This window comes from Sander vitreus, chromosome 13, assembly GCF_031162955.1.
Source record: "Sander vitreus isolate 19-12246 chromosome 13, sanVit1, whole genome shotgun sequence".
Taxonomy (NCBI): Eukaryota; Metazoa; Chordata; class Actinopteri; order Perciformes; family Percidae; genus Sander; species Sander vitreus.
Window position 1 is genome coordinate 27689752 of NC_135867.1, and position 9346 is coordinate 27699097.

The following is a 9346-nucleotide window of genomic DNA, read 5'->3' on the forward strand; positions in this document are numbered from 1 at the left end:
TCGACATTAGACATTTTTTTGAGTGAAAGAGAAGTTACATTTAGCATATATCGTCACAGGTAACAAGCTAACCATCGCAAAGTGTTGTGCTAATGCTGGGAACAGGCACATTGTATCTTTATAGTTGTATCCATATGATGTGACAGACTTAGGTTAATATTTCCCCAGGTCTGAGGGCTAGAGGGATGTGTTATGTAGACCCCATAAAGTTATCCTACAACTGATTTTAATACTGTACTGTCTGGATGGAGCTACAGGACATGTTTTGAATTCATAATATTTAACAATACAGTGTTAGGGGCAGATCAGATGGCCAGAGACTGGAGACTTGACTTGGACTCGTGGCTAAAGACTTGAGACTTGACTTGAACTTGCCCCTCAAAGACTTGAGACTTGACTTGGACTTGAGCTCAAAGACTCCAGAAAAAAATGACTTGTGAACATCTCTGCTGATTAGCTACTACCTTTTCAAGGATCTTGGAGAGAAAGGGAAGGTTAGATATAGGTCCATAGTTGGCTAAGACCTCAGGATCGAGGGTGGGTTTTTTCAGAATAGGGTTTTATCATAGCTACTTTTTTACTAAGAGACAGGTAGATGGCTTAGCTGAAAAGAACTTTAGCATAAATTGTTGAGTAATAGTCTGATCTGGCATTTCTGAGGGCCTTCCTATAGGTTTTCAGACTTTCTTGCCAATCTAAACGAGATTCTTCCAGTTTGGTGGAATGCCATTTACTTTCAAGTTTTAATGAGGTTTGTTTTAATTTGCGAGTTTGGGAGTTATACCAAGGTGCTAGTCTCCTTTGCTTTATCATCTTCAACATCTTCAAACAAAATTATCAATTTGGGAGGGACTAAAGTTAACATAAAGGTACTCTGTTGTATTAAAGCACGACATTGAGTTAAATGCTGTTGGAATATCTTCCTTAAATTTAGCTATAGCACTGTCAGATAGGCATCTAGTGTAGAAGCTTTCATCTATTATTCTATTAGTAAGAATTCGAAAGTTATCAAAAAATGGTCTGATAATGAAGGATTCTGCGGAAATTCTTTTAAATCTTCAAGTTCGATGCCATATGCCAGCACAAAGTCGAGGGTGTGGTTCAGACAGTGAGTGGCCTTATGCACACTCTGACTAAAACCAATTGAATCTAGTAGTGAGTTGAAAGCGATACTAAGGCTATCATTGTCAACGTCCACATGGATATTAAAATCACCTACAATAAGAACATTGTCTGATTTAAGGACTACACATGATAAAAACTCAGAGAATTCAGATAAAAATTCAGAATACGGAGCTGGAGCTCGGTAAACAACAACAAATATAATTGGCTGTAATGTTTTCCATGTTAGATGTTGAAGATTAAGAACAAGGCTTTCAAACGAGTTATAATTTAGTTTAGGTTTAGGACTAACTAACAGGCTTGAATCAAATATGGCTGCAACTCCCCCTCCTCGGCCTGAGCCTCTAGGAATTTGAATATTTATATGACTGGGAGAGGTGAGTTCATTTAGACTAACATATTCTTCATGACACAGCCATGTTTTGGTAAGACAGAATAGATCAATTTGATTATCTGATATCAAATTGTTTACTAATACTGCTTTAGAAGACAGAGAGCTAATATTTAATAGTCCACATCTAATTTTCCAATTCTGTTCTATCATTGCAGTGGTAGTTTTAATTCCAATTAGGTTGCGAAGTATAGCCCCTCTTTTGTTTATCTTTGATTTAACTGATCTGAGTCGGGGGACAGACACCGTGGTTATGGGACTATGAGTGGGCGACTGCTCCAACGGAAGCAGAGGAGCGCGTAGCACTGCACATCTGATTACTAATATCAAACTTGGGTTGTCATGGTTTATGACCGAAAATAGACTCGGTCCAATTTTTTGATATGAGAGCGGCTCCGTCCAGAGTGGGATGAATGCCGTCTCTCCTAATCAGACCAGGCTTTCCCCAGAACACCCTCCAGTTATCTACATAGCCCACATCATTAGCTGGGCACCACCCCGACAACCAGCGGTGGAAGGATGACATGCGGCTGTACATGTCATCGCTGATCCGGTTTGGCAGGGTCCAGAGAAAACTACTGAGTCCAACATTGTCTTTGCATATGCACAAAGTGACTTAACATTTTAGTTATCTCCGATTTGCGTAATCGGGTATCATTAGTAATGATATGACGTATGATCTTACTGTATTTACAGTTATTTTTAGGCAGAAGCTTTAAGTGGCATTTTCAGGTTAATAATTGTAATTTGAGATTGTATCAGAATAGGTTTACATGGTTTAATTTTCCGTGAGACATCTCAACTTCTGTAACAGTTTTGTTGGCAGTCACACATGCGCAGTATAGGTAAGGACTACATGAGCTAGCTAGCTGTTTCTCCAACTTTGGCCTGTACAAGGCAGGATTAGCCGGGAGACTTCTTCCAAATGAGGGCGCACTTCCAACTTTGCGTGGAATACCTGCAGAACAGGGACATGGAAGTAGTTCTATACAATTAATTTTGTAGATTAGGGTGAATTTGTGCGTGTTGTAGCAGTGTTTTGCCACTTAATAACACCCCAAATCCCATAAAAAGTGATTTTTTCATAATATGGGCACTTTAGATTCCACATCGCCCGCTCTGGCCCCAGGGACGCACAAGACCGCAGCCACTGGAGCCGCCAACCTTACGTTTCGCAGTATAGAGCTCCCAATAACCAGAGTTGGCTTCTCAGCGGGTGTATCACTGAGTGGGGAGAAACTGTTAGAAAGGCGAAGATGCTCCGGTTTAGAGCGACCGCTGTATGTCTGGTTGGTCCGCACCAGCTACGGGGCGCTGGCTAGCTACGGAAGCATACGATTTTGATTCCATGATGCGGAGCCGTGCCTCAAATTCACTAAGCCTTGCCTCCAGAGCAGCGAATAACATTACATTACTACATTTATTACATGTATCTTTATCACTAAAGGAGGCAGAGGAATAGCTAAACATTTGACAGACAGAGCAAGAGAGAGCAGGAGAGGGAGAGGAATTAGTCTTTGCTAATGGCTAAGCTAAAGTAGCTACCAGCATTTTAACAATTGTGAGATCATCGAGGCAGTCGCTGTAAGAGAAGAGAACTATAAGTGCTTGAGTATAACTGGTGTAGTTTAAATGCAATCCAGGCAAATAGCCACTAAATTAAACAACAAAGCAGAGTTGAGTAAGTTTTTGCTGGAGCAGTAGCGTCCGTAACACGGGAACACCGCTTAGGCCTACCGTAAACGTCAGCACGTCAGCCTCGGCATCGGCCGTCAATGTGGTGCATACAGCATAAAAAAACTGGGAATGCTTACAAATTACAGTGCTTAACGAATGGTTCATGAGAACAGGCTGAATTGTACCTGTGTTTTGCTGGTGACGTTCTGATAAAAGAACAATAGTTACTGGATGTAACCCTAACTTCAGTTCTTTGAGTGAGAGCGGGTTAGATGGTACTTGGACACGGCAAAGAGATGTGATCCATGACCAGATTATCAGTTCATAAAAATGCAGCGTGTGACGATACAGACATTTCATACACAGTGAATGTAAGGCCGACTCAACTCGCGCTGGACCCGTTCATAATGAGTCAGCTGTCACTCTGTGAGTAGAGAATCCAGTCTGCAGTGTAGTTCAGACACTTCACTAATAAACCAGAGAACTGTACAGTAACAGTCGGCTTTATGGTCAAAGAATTATTTTGTATCATAAACTTCAGTTCGTCGCGCGTTCCCTCCCTCTCTTCTCTCTCTCTCTCTCTCTCTCTCTCTCTCTCTCTCTCTCTCTCTCTCTCTCTCTCTCTTTTAATCAGTCTGTTATTGTTGATGAAGGAGCCTTCTCAGAGATAGGCCGTTTTAATAAAAAGTTTTGTTACATCTCACATGTGGCTTTGACTTACAATTGACCATTTAGCCCACTGTAGAAAATCCATATATATATATATATATATATATATATATATATATATATATATATATATATATATATATATATATATATATATATATGTTATTTCCAGATCGCCCAGCCCTAGGCCATACACACATGCACTGCCGCCTACAAATTAAGACTGCAGTCTGAAACCATGGACAAATCTAAAGCAGCAGCCTACAATGTGAGAAGAGCAGTGAAGGAGGCAAAAAGGGTATACCGGAAGAAAGTGGAACTACAATTCCAGGACAACTCCAAAAGCATGTGGCAAGGTCTAAGAACTATAACAGATTACAAGCCCACCCTCTCCTTCTTATCCAGTGCGCAATAGCAAGTAGTGCTGTCAAACAATTAAAATACTTAATCGCAAATAATTGCAAATTTTTATCTATTCTAAATGTCCCTTGATTTAATTTTGTCCCATTATTTTTTCACATTTTAATGCTCTTATCAACATCAAGCTTTTGGATTGGCTTGCTTTGTGCAAATGTGCTTCTGTCTGAAGTCATCCATTGTCGCCTGGCTTTGACGAGGGGGCGGAGAATTAAGGTTAAGGTTAGGTTGATTAAAGACGTTATTGCATTACTTACTTTGGCCTTCACAACACATTGGTCGTTAATGACTTGGTACTGCGTCTCCCTCACCCATCCACACACCATCTGGTTATAAGCCTCCAAACTTTTGTAGGATTTAAGGTCTTCCGCTATGTATGGGCTCGGCGAGAAAACCAGGTAGTTGACTATATCGGGATATGCAACTGAAGGAAGAATCACCGGGTCGCCATGGATCCAAGAAGAGGGAGCCAACTTGTAGGGATCTGCACCACCAGTAAACTGTAATTTCTCAAAATATCGCACCTTTTTTTGTGGTCCAAATCCTTCCATGCCTTTGCATCTTGGACGCGTTTTGATGAGCTTTTCTGTTGTTAGACATAAAGTATTAAAGTATCCAAAGTGCACAATACTCCATTACTCCATTCAGTTGTTTACACCCAGCAGAAACAGCTGGGGCAGAGGTTAATGGAAGGTTGGGTGCACCTCTCACACCGTCTTTCTTTTTGAGCTTGACGTCAGGAGGGCTTTCAAGTGTGAACACCAAGAAAGCAGCAGGACCTTATGGTATCAGTGGGCGAATCCTTAAAGTTACAGTGTGTAGTCTGTAGTTTTCCCCCGTGAGGAATTCTAAGTAATGACAGCAAAACTGTTGGCACGCCCACATGATACAACCCTTACGTGACCACACACCCCCACCCCTTCTCCACACAGTTGCTTGTAACCAAGGAGACACGGAGGATTAAAAAAACATGATGGACTCTTCAGAAGAGGTCATTATCTTCACTCCAGTTTCTGCACGGGAAAGTCGCCGGGCACCACAGTCTTCTGAACATAGTCATACTGAGAAATCCAGAGAGAGTTGTGTGGAGCTGATAGTCTTAATTAGCTTTGTAGCAACTCATTTGGCAACAGCTTGAATGTAACGAACGTTCATTAATATCAAAAAGTTACGCACTAAAGCTTTAAACTGTGCTGACCAACTATGTCAGCTATGTCACATTGTGGTGTGAACGCCACATAAGTTTATTGTACTTTTGACCACACCCACCCAGTTCTGACGTAGTTTTGTAGTGATGGCAAAATGAAGCCTCATGAAGCTTCGTGAACCATTTTCTTTATTTTCTGAGCCCACTAGGTGGCGCTGTTGTTTTAAGGAAAAATGAATGGCAAATTCAGTGTGCCTTTAACCTTTTGTTGAACAGAAAGCACCATCTAGTGGGCTCAGAAAATTAAAAAAATTACAATGGCCCTGAAGTGCAAACCACAGCAGCAAATCGACACAACACGACATCATTGGTGAGACTGAAACGGAAAGGGTAGGTACATATTGGACACTGATCCTCGTCCTGATTGGTTGTGTGGCACATAGTATATTTTGGAGTACGTTACACTGTTATTTTTAGATTTTCTATTATTTAATTCTGTATATTTGCAAAAATTACAGATACCCCTATTTAATTAATTCCTTATGTGAGTCACGTTATTATGCTCAAGATCATCCGATGGTACCGTAAACTGTTGGTTTGCACTGCCATCTTCAGTTGGCCCAACATCCATAATGAACTATACTAACTATTAGGTATGACTGTTGATGGTAATTGATGATTTTGTTTAGATATGCCAAATTGTATATATATAAGTGATTATTGGTCGGACCGTTGAACTTAAGCTATGCTAGCGAGACTGTCACTTGTTGTCATAGCAACTCCAAACATCCTCTCTCCATTCTCTGGTCTGCTACAGACAGCCCAGGAGGTTTGTGTACAGTTGTACAAATGGCCCATCTAAACAAAATCAACTATTACCATCAAACGAGTTGTTATGTAGGCTACAGATTAGAAAAATAAGAGCCCAAATCCTCTGGAAACTCCGCTAGCATTATGATTGACAGCCGTTTCCACTTTCATATTTAGAAAAGCTATTGTAAACACAATAGACAGATTAAAATACATGTAAAGGTGATTTGGTGACATTTACCACCTGAAAGAAATAACTGAAAAATAATCAGTCTGTTGGCTGGTCTTTAGTTGCAATTTTACTCAAACATTCATAATGGATGTTGGGCCAACTGAAGAAGGCAGTTCAAACCAACAGTTTACAGTACCATGGATGATCTCGTGCCTTCATAACGTTACTCATATAAGGAATGAATTAAATGGGGGTATATGTCATTTTTGCAAATATGCAAAATTAAATAATACATCAAATAAAGAATAACACTGTAAATACCCCAAAATATACTATATGTGCCACACAACCAACCACAATGAGGATGAGTGTCCAATACGTACTTACCCTTTCCTTTTCAGTCTCACCAATGCTGTCGTGTTGTATGATTTGCTGTTGTGTTCTGAAAATTGCTGTCGTTGTGTGATTTGCTGTCAGGTTGTGCGACTTGCTGCCATGGTTTGCACTTCAGGGCCACCATAGAAGATGTCTTGCGAAGCTTCATGAAGCTTCATTTGGCAATCAATATAGTTTTGCAAAATCATGTGTTATGCAGAGCTGAACTGCACAGTTTGTGGAAAGAGCATGAAGTTGAACTTGCTTGTCCAATTACTAGTCAAGCAATTTAAAAGTCAGAAATCTTTGTGTCTGACAGAGCTCGATTTGAGGATATACCCCTTATGTCAGTGCTGGGGTTGCCTTACGGACCGATGAAAATCATTGTCAAAATGTCAGGATAGAAAATGCTTTCTATAACAGGGATGCTGGTGGAGTAAAGTGCTGTAAATTCTTAAATGCTGCATACTTTCACCACCACCTTTAATTACACTGTCAAATGAGCAGCGGATATTGAAGCATTGGGACTTAATTTGAGTATCAGTTTTCAGTAAATATTCACCCTGACAAGTGGTGCTCTCTGCTTTCCTAATTACAAGGCAAACCAAGAGTCCATCTGCAATCAGCAATAATTGCTGTATAGACTTGTGCTTGTTTCCGATTGCTGCTTCTCACCACAGCAGAGAAGAGACATTTCTGGAAATGTACGTTGTAGAATGCACATATATTGCTGGATTGCTTAATTTTGCTTGGGTTGAAACCATGCCTCTAATCAGTGTCTCACATAAACAGCTGTCCTAGTACAGGTGGGATGATTTAGTTTTGCTTGTGGCAAACAATTAGCAATTTATAGTTTTTCTATGTGCGAAGAACCAATTGGGTCATTCCAGTTAGGGGAGCTAGCTCCAGGGTCCTGGTACTGTACATGCTGGCACACTGTCATGGCTTACTGAGACATACACAACAATGTATGTTGTTTATTTCTACCCTCCAATAAATCCCATAGGAGAATTTCATACATTATCATCCCTAGTGGTGGCAGAAAATACTACACATAGCAGTCATGGCTTAAAACATGTTGTTAACATTGTGAAACAGTCACAGTTTAAAAAACTACCTTCTTAAGATTAGAAGAAGATTGTGGTTTGGGTTAAAATCAGTACATTTGCTATGTTAACTTCACTTTGAGTTACGCATATGATGCAGATCGTGACATAGTTATGTATGTTCTGTGAATTAAAAAACTCACCATTTACTTTTATTTCAAAACAGGACACACACCCATCCACCACGTCACAGTCTCAACCTGTAGTGCATGCTTGCAGTGGGGGTTAAGGAAGTGAGCTGGGACCAGGAGGTTGCCGGTTCAATCCCCAGACTATCTGAGATAAAATCTGAGGTGCCCTTTAGCAATGCCCTTAACTCCAACTGCTCAGAAACCAGTCGATGTGGTTGCACTGGCCAGGTATGCATGTGTAACTGTGTGAATGTGACAGGTTGTCGTTGCAAAATTGTTCTCAATCGACTTACCTGGATAAATAAAGGTTAAAAAAAACACTGAACAGCATTTGAGAATGAAAGCAATTATCTAAACCACTAACAGAAAAATATGTTTGCATAAGTATTCACATTTGACACAGCTAAATCACTGGTGCTGCTAATTGGTTTTGGAAGTCACATAATGAGTTAAGTGGAGATGACCTCTGTTTATTTAAGGGGTTTTAGTAATAACCTGAAAGGTCCAACTCTTTGAGAGTCAATATGGCAAAACCTCCACCATGAAAAACACACACTCCAAGCAACATACAACACTGAAGACCCCTTGGAGTATTCATTTTGTCATCAATTTTTAGATTTTCTTGGTCTTGGTCATATTTAGTCAACCGCATCCTCATCCTTTTTATTTTAGGCCAATTTCAGTTCACTAAAACATTTTAGTTTAGGTTTAGTCAAGACCAATAATAAGCATTTTAATCAAACTTTAAAAAAATAAGTCTTTTAGATTGTTACAGTGAAGTGTGGATTACATGTACACTACCATTTGCATACATTTGAAAGCTAAGCCAAGCCAAGTTGTAGACAGCTGGCTCCTGCCAAACATGTATTTCAAGCCCAAATTATCAACATAAAATGTTGTGCTTAATAAGATGTCACAGATAGACTACATTGAGCTGCTTGGAGCAACCATTATTAGATATCTAACCCTCAGCATTAAAGAAAGATTCAATTTTAGTTTTTTAATTCAGATTTTTCATCAACGATATTGTATGGAGATTTAGTCACATTCATTGTTCAGTTTCGTCCCATCATCGTCTCATCTTCATCATGGAAAAGAATGTTTTTGACGGATATATTTTTTATTTCATTAACAAAATGAATCGTACTTGGAGTACAGATAATGGCAGGTTTAATTTAAGCCAAACACTGCACATTATAAAACACTATTCCTACAATGAAATATGGTGGTGGCAGCAGACGTCTTTTGAGTTTAGCGGTAAAAATAATTATGAATATGATGATTGTTTATTATGAAAAGAGAAAACAGCTACAGTACATCAATAGGGTA

The 9346-nt window shown here is 39.7% G+C and overlaps 2 pseudogenes; both read right to left on the bottom strand.

Annotated features, from left to right (window-relative positions):
- Window positions 1-600: 600 nt before the first annotated feature.
- Window positions 601-1857, bottom strand: LOC144527435 (uncharacterized; annotated as a pseudogene).
- On the bottom strand, window positions 1854-2920 carry LOC144527436 (uncharacterized; annotated as a pseudogene).
- Window positions 2921-9346: the final 6426 nt, after the last annotated feature.